We start from the raw sequence: 12,544 nt of genomic DNA on the forward strand, positions 1-12,544 counted from the left end.
AGGGATATCCTTGAACGAGCCTACTGTACTGAAACACACACACACACACACACACACACACACACACACACACAGATAGAGATAGATATATAAATAGAGAGAGGGAGAAAGGCGTGTTTGAAAGCGCATATGAACACACACCTAAATAAACATTCATACAGACAGACAGGCAGGCAAAATATAAGACAAACAAACATATGCACACTACAAACAAAACCACAAACAAACAATTAAAGAGGAGGCAAGAGAGGTGGTGCACACACACACACACACACACACACACTAATCAACAATGAAACAAACAAACAAAAATAAACAAACAAAGCGAAGGCGAGCCAGGGAAAAGGGGCGTATAAACACACACACACACACACACACACACACACACACACACACACACACACACACACACAGAGAGAGAGAGAGAGAGAGAGAGAGAGAGAGAGAGAGAGAGAGAGAGAGAGCACAGCAAAAGCCAAAAAAAACAATGGGGACAAAAAAGGAACCATCTCAATAGTAATACAACTCGCCACAGTTACACAATATGACAACCTTCGGCAACTGGGTCTCTCGGAAAGGGTTGCTGTGAGGCGGGTTCCCCACTCACCATGACGCTCGCCTCAGCCAGTCAGTAACGAGAAAGAGGTGGGTTATGTACGTTAATATGCTCCCTCAAACCCTACTTGTCCTCAGCCTCACTGTGCCCTGGTACCTCAATGACAAGAGAAACAAGTGCTAAAGTTCCCGCATCGCGCTGAAGACATTCCTGGGAAGATGTTGTGATGCTGTACAGGAGTGAAAACTGATCTAAGGCCGTGTGATGCATTTGTTTGTATAGCAGTGTGTGACCACAGTGACCCTCCCTCCTCCGTGTATGCACCGTGCCTAGACAGCCCCCCCCTCTCCTTGACCCGGTCCCTCCTACCCTCCCAATTGATTCTGATTAGTGAACATATACTGAATAACCAAAACTGTTTATGTGGAAGGCGAGTGTATATGCCGTATAGGCCGAGAGACTTAAAAGAGAGGGACAGGATTCACTAACACGAACGCGAGTCCTAAGCCAGCATTCCACCTGACACCCAGACAAAGACAGACCCACCCACCCACCTGCTCCAAGCCTCCCTCCAAGCCTAAGGACAGTGCCAGACCTCCAGACCAGACCAGCAGGCTCCCGGAAGAAAGACACAAGCAGCGCCTCAAGGCCAGGACAGGCGTGACGTGCTGGGTCGGCGTGTGAGGCTGTAGTGGGGGATTTCCTACTCTAGGCCACCACGCGAAACTTCTTGCTGGCTGGTCCACGTTCATTCACAGACGCGCGAGTGTGAGTAATCAACCGGGAAACAGTTTTTTTTTGTGCATGTATTGTTATTATTATTATTGGTACTATCATCATCGGCAGTAGTAGTAATAGTAGTAGTAGTAGAAGCAGTAGTAGTAGTAGTAGTAGTAGTAGTAGTAGTAGTAGTAGTAGTAGTAGTAGTAGTAGTAGTAAAGATAGAGGCAGTAATAGTAGCAGAAGTAGCAAAAGGAGGAAAAGGAAGCGGAATAGTAAGGATAACCATAATAATAATAATAATAATAATAATAATAATAATAATAATCAGTCACCTAAATAAGGCAGTGAAGTAAGTTAATCAGTCAGTCAGTCAGCAAAAGAAAATAAAAGTTAAGTAAGTGAGTCAGTTGATCAGCCAGCCGTCAAGTCAACAGGTAGGCTGGCAGGTGGTTAGCCCCGCCCATCAGGTGCCAGATTTGGGGTTACCGAGACGTGCACTCGCTCTGCTTGTGGACCATACATTTTGAAGCGGACATGCAAATCTTCGGGTTGTTGGATACTGGGCAAAACGTAGACTTTGAAACACCCAAGCACAATGGTAAAACAAACTTGCATCAAAGCTATTCCCTCAAATTATGCAGCAAACACGTCGTCTTGAGCAAACTTAAAACGACTCTTTAAACCCAAAATAGACCTCTCTTTTGGCCACTTTTCACTTTTGTCTTTGTGGGAACGGCAATTAGCTTTTTTTTACACCTGTTTTTTTGTTGCCCTTGAGCTTATTCCTTAGCTGTAAAAAAAAATAATAATAACATTGAAACACCTAAGCAGACTGGTAAAACAAACTAAACTAAAAAATATTCCCTCAAATTTTGCAGCAAACACGTCGTCTTGAGCAAACATATACATTGAAACACCTAAGCAGACTAGTAAAACAAACTTAACTAAGAATATTCTCTCAAATTTTGCAGCAAACAGGTCGTCTTCAGCAAAATATGTACATTGAAACACCTAAACATACTGGTTAAACAGACTCAACTAAAAATATTCCCTCAAATTTTGCAGCAACCTCGCTCGTCTTGATGTGGTTGAATACTAGCTACCTCATAATGCATTGAAATAAATAATTAAAAACACTGGGAAGACTCAGCTGAATATAGTCATACAAATTAGGCTAGACCGCACCGCCAAAGTGAACATTTATTATTATTATTATTATTATTATTATTATTATTATTATTATTATTATTATTATTATCATTAGTATCTTCATGTGTCGCGTCAGCAATCCCTAAAGTTTACCCTCCATGTGTCGCGTCAGTAATCCCTTAAAGTTTACCCTCCATGTGTCGCGTCAGCAATCCCTAAAGTTTACCCTCCATGTGTCGCGTCAGTAATCCCTTAAAGTTTACCCTCCATGTGTCGCGTCAGCAATCCCTAAAATTTACCCTCCATGTATCGCGTCAGTAATCCCTAAAGTTTACCCTCCATGTGTCGCGTCAGTAATCCCTAAAGTTTACCCTCCATGTATCGCGTCAGTAATCCCTTAAAGTTTACCCTCCATGTGTCGCGTCAGCAATCCCTAAAGTTTACCCTCCATGTGTCGCGTCAGTAATCCCTAAAGTTTACCCTCCATGTATCGCGTCAGTAATCCCTAAAGTTTACCCTCCATGTATCGCGTCAGTAATCCCTAAAGTTTACCCTCCATGTGTCGCGTCAGTAATCCCTAAAGTTTACCCTCCATGTATCGCGTCAGTAATCCCTAAAGTTTACCCTCCATGTGTCGCGTCAGCAATCCCTAAAGTTTACCCTCCATGTGTCGCGTCAGTAATCCCTAAAGTTTACCCTCCATGTATCGCGTCAGCAATCCCTAAAGTTTACCCTCCATGTATCGCGTCAGTAATCCCTAAAGTTTACCCTCCATGTATCGCGTCAGTAATCCCTAAAGTTTACTCTCCATGTGTCGCGTCAGTAATCCCTAAAGTTTACCCCCATGTATCGCGTCAGTAATCCCTAAAGTTTACCCTCCATGTGTCGCGTCAGTAATCCCTAAAGTTTACCCTCCATGTATCGCGTCAGTAATCCCTAAAATTTACCCTCCATGTGTCGCGTCAGTAATCCCTAAAGTTTACCCTCCATGTGTCACGTCAGTAATCCCTAAAGTTTACCCTCCATGTGTCGCGTCAGTAATCCCTAAAGGTTACCCTCCATGTGTCGCGTCAGTAATCCCTAAAGTTTACCCTCCATGTGTCGCGTCAGTAATCCCTTAAGTTTACCCTCCATGTGTCGCGTCAGTAATCCCTAAAGTTTACCCTCCATGTATCGCGTCAGTAATCCCTAAAGTTTACCCTCCATGTGTCACGTCAGTAATCCCTAAAGTTTACCCTCCATGTATCGCGTCAGTAATCCCTAAAGTTTACCCTCCATGTGTCGCGTCAGTAATCCCTTAAAGTTTACCCTCCATGTGTCGCGTCAGCAATCCCTAAAGTTTACCCTCCATGTGTCGCGTCAGTAATCCCTAAAGTTTACCCTCCATGTGTCGCGTCAGTAATCCCTAAAGTTTACCCTCCATGTATCGCGTCAGTAATCCGTAAAGTTTACCCTCCATGTATCGCGTCAGTAATCCCTAAAGTTTACCCTCCATGTATCGCGTCAGTAATCCCTAAAGTTTACCCTCCATGTATCGCGTCAGTAATCCCTAAAGTTTACCCTCCATGTGTCACGTCAGTAATCCCTAAAGTTTACCCTCCATGTGTCACGTCAGTAATCCCTAAAGTTTACCCTCCATGTGTCGCGTCAGTAATCCCTAAAGTTTACCCTCCATGTGTCACGTCAGTAATCCCTAAAGTTTACCCTCCATGTGTCGCGTCAGCAATCCCTAAAGTTTACCCTCCATGTATCGCGTCAGTAATCCCTAAAGTTTACCCTCCATGTGTCGCGTCAGTAATCCCTAAAGTTTACCCTTCATGTGTCGCGTCAGTAATCCCTAAAGTTTACCCTTCATGTGTCGCGTCAGTAATCCCTAAAGTTTACCCTCCATGTGTCGCGTCAGTAATCCCTAAAGTTTACCCTTCATGTGTCGCGTCAGTAATCCCTAAAGTTTACCCTCCATGTATCGCGTCAGTAATCCCTAAAGTTTACCCTCCATGTATCGCGTCAGTAATCCCTAAAGTTTACCCTCCATGTGTCGCGTCAGTAATCCCTAAAGTTTACCCTCCATGTGTCGCGTCAGTAATCCCTAAAGTTTACCCTCCATGTATCGCGTCAGTAATCCCTAAAGTTTACCCTCCATGTGTCGCGTCAGTAATCCCTAAAGTTTACCCTCCATGTATCGCGTCAGTAATCCCTCAGGTTTACCCTCCATGTATCGCGTCAGTAATCCCTAAAGTTTACCCTCCATGTATCGCGTCAGTAATCCCTAAGGTTTACCCTCCATGTGTCGCGTCAGTAATCCCTAAAGTTTACCCTCCATGTGTCGCGTCAGTAATCCCTTAATAAGTTTACTCTCCCTGTGTCTTATTACGTTCTTCAAGTCAAGGGAAACTAGCGCTATGGACGTTTTTCCCCGAGCACGATTTTTTGCGACATTTTTTTAAAACGTGGTAGCTATCAGCATTTTTTAACGGTTGCGCGGCTAGTGTGGCATTTTTTTCATCTCATTATTGGGACGTAGTTAGCTATGAGTGTTAGATTTTCACAGTTAAATCGACATATTAGTACAAACTCACTCGTAAAAAGCGATATAACAAAAGCATAAAAACCCAGACCTTGGAAAACTGGTCGAGGATAGAGAGAACAGACTTTATTCTTGCAAGAGGAGGGTATCAAGACACCTCTTCACCCGAAATTAACCTCTTCTGGCCTCGGGTTCTTTTTTCTTTCGTACGGAGCAGCTTCTAGTGGACCTTTTCTGATGTTCTTTTGTTTTCCCCCTTGAGCTTCCTCCCTTGCTGAAACAATAAAGAAAGACTAATACGATGTTAAAGAATCAGGCGTTATATTATAGTGTGAGTAGCTGTCCGTATGTGTCCTTGACCGTGGTGGACACTGGTGGTTCGTCCCCTAATGGCAGCTCAAGGACAAGGACAAGGACACACAAACGCAAGTCATGCCTCACGTACAAGAACGAGCTGACTTTTTTTTTTTCAAGCGTTATGCAATGTTATATGGTGGTGTTGTTGTTGTTGTTTATATTGTTATTGTTATCACTACCATTGCCATCATCGTCATCATCATCGTCGCGTTCTCTGTTTTATATAATTATTGTTTGATGTATTTTTTTTTTTTCCTATATACCTGCTGAAGAAAATATGTGTATCTCACACGACTATTCCTCTTTTCTTCTTTATATTTTTCTTCCCCATCTTCATCATCTTTTCTTTATCTTCTTTTTCTTCATCTTCTTTATCATTTCTTTTTCTACTTCATCTTCTACTTCGATTTTTACTTCTCCTTTTTCTTCTACTTCATCATCATCTTCTACGGTACCTCATCTTCTACTGCGATCTTTTTCTTCTTCTTCTCCTTCTTCTTCTTCTACTTCATCTTCTACTTCTTCCTCTTCTTCTTTTTCTTCAGTGTCTTCGGGGTCTGGTTAAGCTATGGATATTTTTTTTTATAGTTACCATTGAAAAACATAGCATGCTGACTAGCCTAGCCCTCTCAAGCCCAACCCAGTCACAGTACACGGACACACTAAGGACGTTCCACTCCTTCCACAAACTCATTAACAAACAGGAGGTACTGGGTGGTGGGTGTAAGTGTGTCTGACTCATTTAACAAAGACAGAGGTGTGGAAAGGCGTTACGTGACTTGTGAACTTCTTTTCCTCTCTGTCTCCGCCTCTCTCTCTCTCTCTCTCTCTCTCTCTCTACTATGGATCATGTCATATTGTTTTTGTCTTTGTGCGTGCATGAGCCGGGTGGTCATGAGAGTGAGCGCGTGAGTCACATGGCAACCTGTTGATCACACACATACACAGGCGGGGGAGGGAGGCAGGGAGAGGCTAAGAGGCTGCCAGATGTAGGAACAGAGCAGCGGCGTATGTGTGAGGGTTAGTGGGTGCGTGCTAACTCTCCCTTCATTATTTTTATGACACGCTGATTGACAAACTGACTGATTAACTTGATGGCAGACTGACCCTCCCCGTCTTTACTTAAATAACAAGTGCTCTTCAACGGACTGACTAACTGGATGGGTGACCGAGAGACTGATTAACACACTCAAAAACGAAGTACCAAAACCTCATCATTCATTAAATACTTATGTTCCCTCCGTGGTTATGTTTCCTTTCTTCCTGCTGTTGGTATTTTGAGTCGGTGCATTTCATCGTGTATATGTCTGAGGCGAAGCGTGGGATGTATATGGATAGCTATGATGATGAATTCCTTGTAACTCAATCAGCACCACAAGGACCCCGCTCATGTGCTCCATTGCGCCGCTGGTAAACTAAAATCGGATAAGTCAAAGGTCAGTGTTCTCAGACGCTTCCGCCTTGCACATCTATTTCCAAAGGCCAAAAAGGAGATCAGTTGGGTTCTCAGGAGTGTTTCTTTAGGCTCATGGTACAAAAGAAGGGTCAAACTCAGTGTTGCCAGTTTCCCGCCCCTAGCCTATTATATTTACCGATTTCTAACCCAAAAACCGTCTCCTGCGCCTCAGTAACTAGATGAATTAATAGTTCTCGTTATAATGGTTAGTTACTGATGTCCTTTTGTGGTAGTTATGCGTCAGAAGTGTCAAAAATACGGATAATGTAATGGGGTGGGTTAGGTGAGCTGGTAACGCTGGTCAAACTACCCCTGGAAATGCCCAAAACTCTTCCGAAAACCGTGTCAAATATGTGTCCTTGGGTGCTGAAATGTTTTAAGAATACGATCCGAAGTGTTTTAATAATTTGATTCATAAAGAGAGAGAGAGAGAGAGAGAGAGAGAGAGAGAGAGAGAGAGAGAGAGAGAGAGAGAATCTAAAGTATTTTAATAATTTGATTCATAAAGAGAGAGAGAGAGAGAGAGAGAGAGAGAGAGAGAGAGAGAGAGAGAGAGAGAGAGAGAGAGAGAGAGAGAGAGGATCTAAAGTGTTTTAATAATTTGATTCATAAAGAGAGAGAGAGAGAGAGAGAGAGAGAGAGAGAGAGAGAGAGAGAGAGAGAGAGAGAGAGAATCTAAAGTGTTTTAATAATTTGATTCAGAGAGAGAGAGAGAGAGAGAGAGAGAGAGAGAGAGAGAGAGAGAGAGACGGACGCCCCAACCCGTGCACCTTGCGTGTCCTGGAGCGGTGACAGGCCAGTGGCAGGTGATCAGCGGTCGTGTGTTTTTTTGTGCGGCACATGAGCGGCACGCAACACACGTCCTGTTCCGTATCCTGGCACGGCAGCACGACCGACCGCGGCGCCTTCTCTTCATTGCACGCGTCGCTCCCTCTTGAGTCGCGAGGGATTACCACTTATAGTGTCGCCACTTTTTCACAAATAGAATACTAAATAGCGGATGGCAGGAACTGTACGATGCTTTTAGTACTGTCAAGACTTTACAATTGCTCGTAAAGTCGTAATGGTTAAGGGTAAATAAAACGGTCGCATTAAAGAAAAGTTTGAAGACGCACTGTTAGCATACATGTTTTTCGCATCGGTATAGTATAATTAAAGTTCGAGTTTCTAATATGTTAAGCATGGTATAGCTGACAAACTGGAACATTCACTAGCGATGATATGGCATGTTTATAGGAGGCACGCCTTGTAAATATGAGAAATATACATGATTTCTCTGTTTTAGCGATGGTCACTCTGATTCCAGTTGCGATCATGAGATGAGACCTTCACCCTCCACCCAGTAACATCTCGCTCCTCGCTCCGTCCCTTCCCTCGCTGCGTGGAGAGAAACGTTTGTTGGGCATCCCAGCGTACGCACGGGAAAACCCAGCACGAGTGGCGGACTCATGTGCGGCCAGGAGTGACTTTCATCTTCGGGCGCGCTGATCTTACTGCCTTGTAGCATGACTGTTTACTTGCTGGATGGTTGTTGTTGTTGTTATTGTTGTTGTTGTTGATGTTGATGCTTTGATGTCACTTATTTCGTTCGGGTTCACGTAATCCAGCATCCGGCATCTTCAAGGTCTTAGAAAGTAGAAAGTTAGAAGGGAAAGTGAAGAAGTGCCCTGCCCTGCGGTGCTCCTCCGATGCTGCCAATAGTTCCAACCCTTGCTATCAGGAAAGGATCCCTGTTATGCGAGTCAGAGAGGAACTTCTGTATATGGTGCGTCAAGGTTTGATACTCAAAGTACACCATAACAAATCTATATAAGGCTGAGGAGAGGACCGTGCGCTGAGACCGACTTTCTCTGCACCGCTCCCTTCCATCCGGGTGAAGGCAGTTTGGCGCCGTGCCCGTGGCCCTGCCGCGTGTTTCCCCAGGGATGTACCCATTCGCCGAGCTACATGAGAGGAAAAGTGGATAGTTGAGTACTCGGGCTGCTGGCTGTATACTGTCTGGCTGCACCTGTTCAGACGCAAAGCAAGTCCCGCCGACAGGCAGACAGGTACTGTGCCTCGGTAATATGTGTTGAGAGTTTGAATTTCATGTTATGGTTAAATTGTTCCTTATTATCTCAGTCATTAGCATTGTAGATCTTTGTGAAGACGCAAACCTCTGGGTCTACGATACCACAGCGTAGTCACTATCAGCGTGTGTGGTTGAGAGGCTTGTCCTTAAGGTCACGAGTCACCACAGCCTCTGCGGCGGAAGCTCCATCCTGTGTATGATGGTGGTCAAGCGGCGGGAATGGAGGTGGAGGTGGTGGTGGCAGGATATGAAAAAAAAACATCTTCCAGTGGAAAACGTAGATTCAGAAGGCACCTAGATCAAACATTTGAGGTCCAGTGGACTTAATATGGGCACCCACGACTATCACATCAGAAGTCGTGACCTGCTCTGCTACCCAGGCTGCCCTAGTGGCCGAAGCAAAAACTATTGGTTGCAGGAAAACTGATCGAGGGGATGATATGGACGGACTCGCTGTTAGTGCTCCGTGGCCTGCGTGATGTTTGTCCAAGTGAAGGTTACGATGTGTCACCCTTCCGTAGGATGCCGAAAGGAAGGCTCATCCGGCAGGTGGCGGTGACGGTGACGGCAGCTCAGCGAGGTTACGTGTAGACTCCAACAGCTTCACGCCGTCACGTGCTAGTGTTGCCATGGGTAGTTTTATGAGCCTGGTGATTGTTTGATAAGGCTTTTTCTGCACCATGAATGTGGAAAACAGTCACGAAAACCTGACCAGTATTCTCCTTTGAGGCTTTTGGAAACAATTGTTGTGAGGAATGAAAACGTTTAAGAAAGGACTCACGACAGACTTTGTTAACGAAATACATTAAAGGTAAAGTTAGGGTCATACGCTAAAGATGCGCGTGGCCTCGATGCTCCAGTTGTGAGAACCGAAAGCGTTTAACCCGGTAGCTGCGGGGATCATGTTTCTTAAAGGCCCCTCTAAGCGAGAATAATGAGAAAAAATCACCACTCAGGCAAACCATTTCATAATATAGATCAACCCATTGGTGATCTGTTTATGCATCATCTATTTTGGGGGGGTTGTATCGTGGCAAAAATTTGGCCTGTCGCTGGTCCACGGTAAAGCCACAAATTTGCCCCGTCGCTGCTACCAGGTTAAGAAAGGACTCACAACAGACTTTGTTAGCGATACACATTAAAGGTAAAGTTAGGGTCATACGCTAAAGCTGCGCGTGGCCTCAATGCTCATCTCCGTCGCATAGAGCCTTGAGACAACCAGGACAAAGGACCAGAGGGACATCCGACATTCCGATCACCAAACATTAGAGAGCAATGCCAGTAGATACACGTCCGTACTTTAAGTTATTCTAAATCATACCTGAGTGTCCAGACTTCGGGGATTACAGCATCAGTTTATCGTGTTATAGCAACCGGAGCCCCTGAAAGCTGTTATATACGACCCAGGCGTTTCCCGCTAGCCATTACAAGGGTTAGGAGGAAGACAAACACCGCGTCTTGAGTGTAGGTTGAGTCTGAGGTTCATACACGAGCTGATGGGCGTTGTTAAGCTTGCCTTCAACTGTTCTAGGGGCAGCTTTTTTAAACGTCGTACTGGTATTCAAGTTATGTGGCTAGTTTGGCTTTTTACTTCCAATGCAGGGACGGAGTAAGTTAGGAGTGTTGGATTTTCACATAGTTAAGTCGACATATTACAAACTCGGTCGTAAAAACTTATGCAAAGAGAAAATCGAGAAACGCAACTAACATGCACGCCTTGAAATACGGGTTCATAAAAGTCAACTCAGCCTCATAAGTGTTGATGAAGACTAATACGACTTTTTAAAATACAGGCGTTGGGGCTGAACTCATTCGTCTTTCTACCACACGAAGGCGGGAAGGCGAGGCAAGCACTGTTATGCATATGAATAGTCACACACACACACACACACACACACACACACCGCGCACACACACACACACACACACACACACACACACACACACACACTCTCTCGTCTGCATATTATCATGGGGCCAAGACTTCCTGCCGAGTGACCAAGCTGCCGGACGTTGGTCATGTCTTAATCTGAAGCGTTTGTTCTATTACTCTTTTTTATTTGTACTGTATAATTATTCACTGATTCCCGAGCAAGAAGATGACAGACAGCGAAATTATTGTTTGAGTCCGGTACTTCCTTTTTTTCTCAATTATTTACTTTTTTTTTTAAACCGAAAATAAACTAGGAAAATATAACTTGCTCATTTTTTTTTCCTAATCTCGGGATGGATGTTAATATTTTTTTTTCATCCGATATTATTTGTGTTTTCCTTTTTTTCTCAATTATTATCCATTTTTGAGTTTACTTTTTTATAAACCGAAAATAAACAAGGAAAATATAACTTGCTCATTTTTTCGTCTCGGGATGGGTGTTAATATTTTTTTTTTCATCCGACATTATTTGTGCTTTTATTTATTATGTCTTGAGGGGGTGAAGAGCGTCGCCTCCGTGTGCTGGGCAAGGTGGAGAAGTCATGTTTAATATTATTTGCAGCCCTTTGATATTATTTCGTCAGTGGTGTGAATGTTGCCGGGTGCAGCTTTCGCATTTTTTTTCTCTCAGGGGCTCCAACTTACTATATTATCAACCCCCCAAAAAAATTAAGTAAGACCCCAAAAATCTGCAAATAACGACACTACAGCCTTCAGAACACAGTTTGGCCACAGCGCCGCACCAGTCTAGAATAGGGAATAGGCAGAGAGGAGTGGGCTAGAAGATTGACTGATTGATTGATAGTTTATTGTTGCAAGTAAACAACAAACAAAACTCATTTATAGTTATCATTAAAAGAGTTAGATCCTGATGTTTCTTGGCAATAGTAAAGGCGTCAGAAACCGGTAAATACTATGCTCTGAGTACGATAATCTGGCAACGGTGGCCACAGACAAATGACACAACCCAGCCGTGAACTTTACTCCCGCCTTGCCTTGGGATGTCCTCGGGATGTTAGTGCATCTTAATCTTCCGGGCCCCCGCATCGGTATGAAGTAAGCGTATATCCCGGAAAAAGTCTGTGTACGGGGGAATACTGTTCACGAGTCTAGTTTCCCGCTTCCTTGATCCCGTTGATGTCCCACAGAGCATGATTTGTAGGTCAGGAAGCGTCGTATTATAGTATTTATCAAGTCATGTAGGTAGTTTGGCTTTTTAATTCCATTTTGGGGGGACAGTTAGTTTGAAGTGTTGGATTTTCAGAGTTGAGTTGACACATTACGAACTCAATGTCGTGAAAAGTTACATAAAAAAAACTAACTACGCCTTGAAAAAAACGATCCAAAAATTGAAGTGTAGGATTGTCACAGAGTTAAGTCGACGTATTACAAACTCAGTCGTAAAAAGTTATATAAAAAAAAATCAACACAACCAACTAACTAAGCCTTAACCCGTCCGCTGCGATTGGCACGGATTTGGCTCTCAGTGGTAATAATAGTCCCATGTCTTTCTCTGCCTCTATGGTGGATAGTGGAGTGTTTCTCATATGGTATTGGTGTACTGGATATCCCCTCCCAAGGTCCAAGACTTTACATTTTTCTTCACTGAACTGTAGCAGCCACTTTTTGTTCCACTCCTGTAGCTTGGTGATGTCTTCTGGTAGGAAATCCGCAGTCAAGGGGTTAAAAGAGGAGTCAGAAAAACAAATTAGCCCCAGTGTTGTTAAAAAGACTTATACGACGTTAAAGAAAATCAGGCGAAAGTCACAACA

The 12,544-nt window shown here is 43.9% G+C and overlaps 1 protein-coding gene across 2 annotated transcripts in view; it reads left to right on the forward strand.

Annotated features, from left to right (window-relative positions):
• The first annotated feature begins 612 nt into the window (after positions 1 to 612).
• The window catches only part of LOC127007293 (protein toll-like), a 25,333-nt gene continuing 13,401 nt past the window's right edge, over positions 613 to 12,544 (forward strand). For both annotated transcript variants that reach the window (XM_050878072.1, XM_050878071.1), the window contains exon 1: positions 613 to 1,324. The gene's annotated coding sequence lies outside the window, so the exon portion shown is untranslated. The remainder of the gene's footprint in view (positions 1,325 to 12,544) is intronic.

The sequence above is a fragment of the Eriocheir sinensis genome, chromosome 35 (genome assembly GCF_024679095.1).
Source record: "Eriocheir sinensis breed Jianghai 21 chromosome 35, ASM2467909v1, whole genome shotgun sequence".
In the NCBI taxonomy this organism is placed as follows: domain Eukaryota; kingdom Metazoa; phylum Arthropoda; class Malacostraca; order Decapoda; family Varunidae; genus Eriocheir; species Eriocheir sinensis.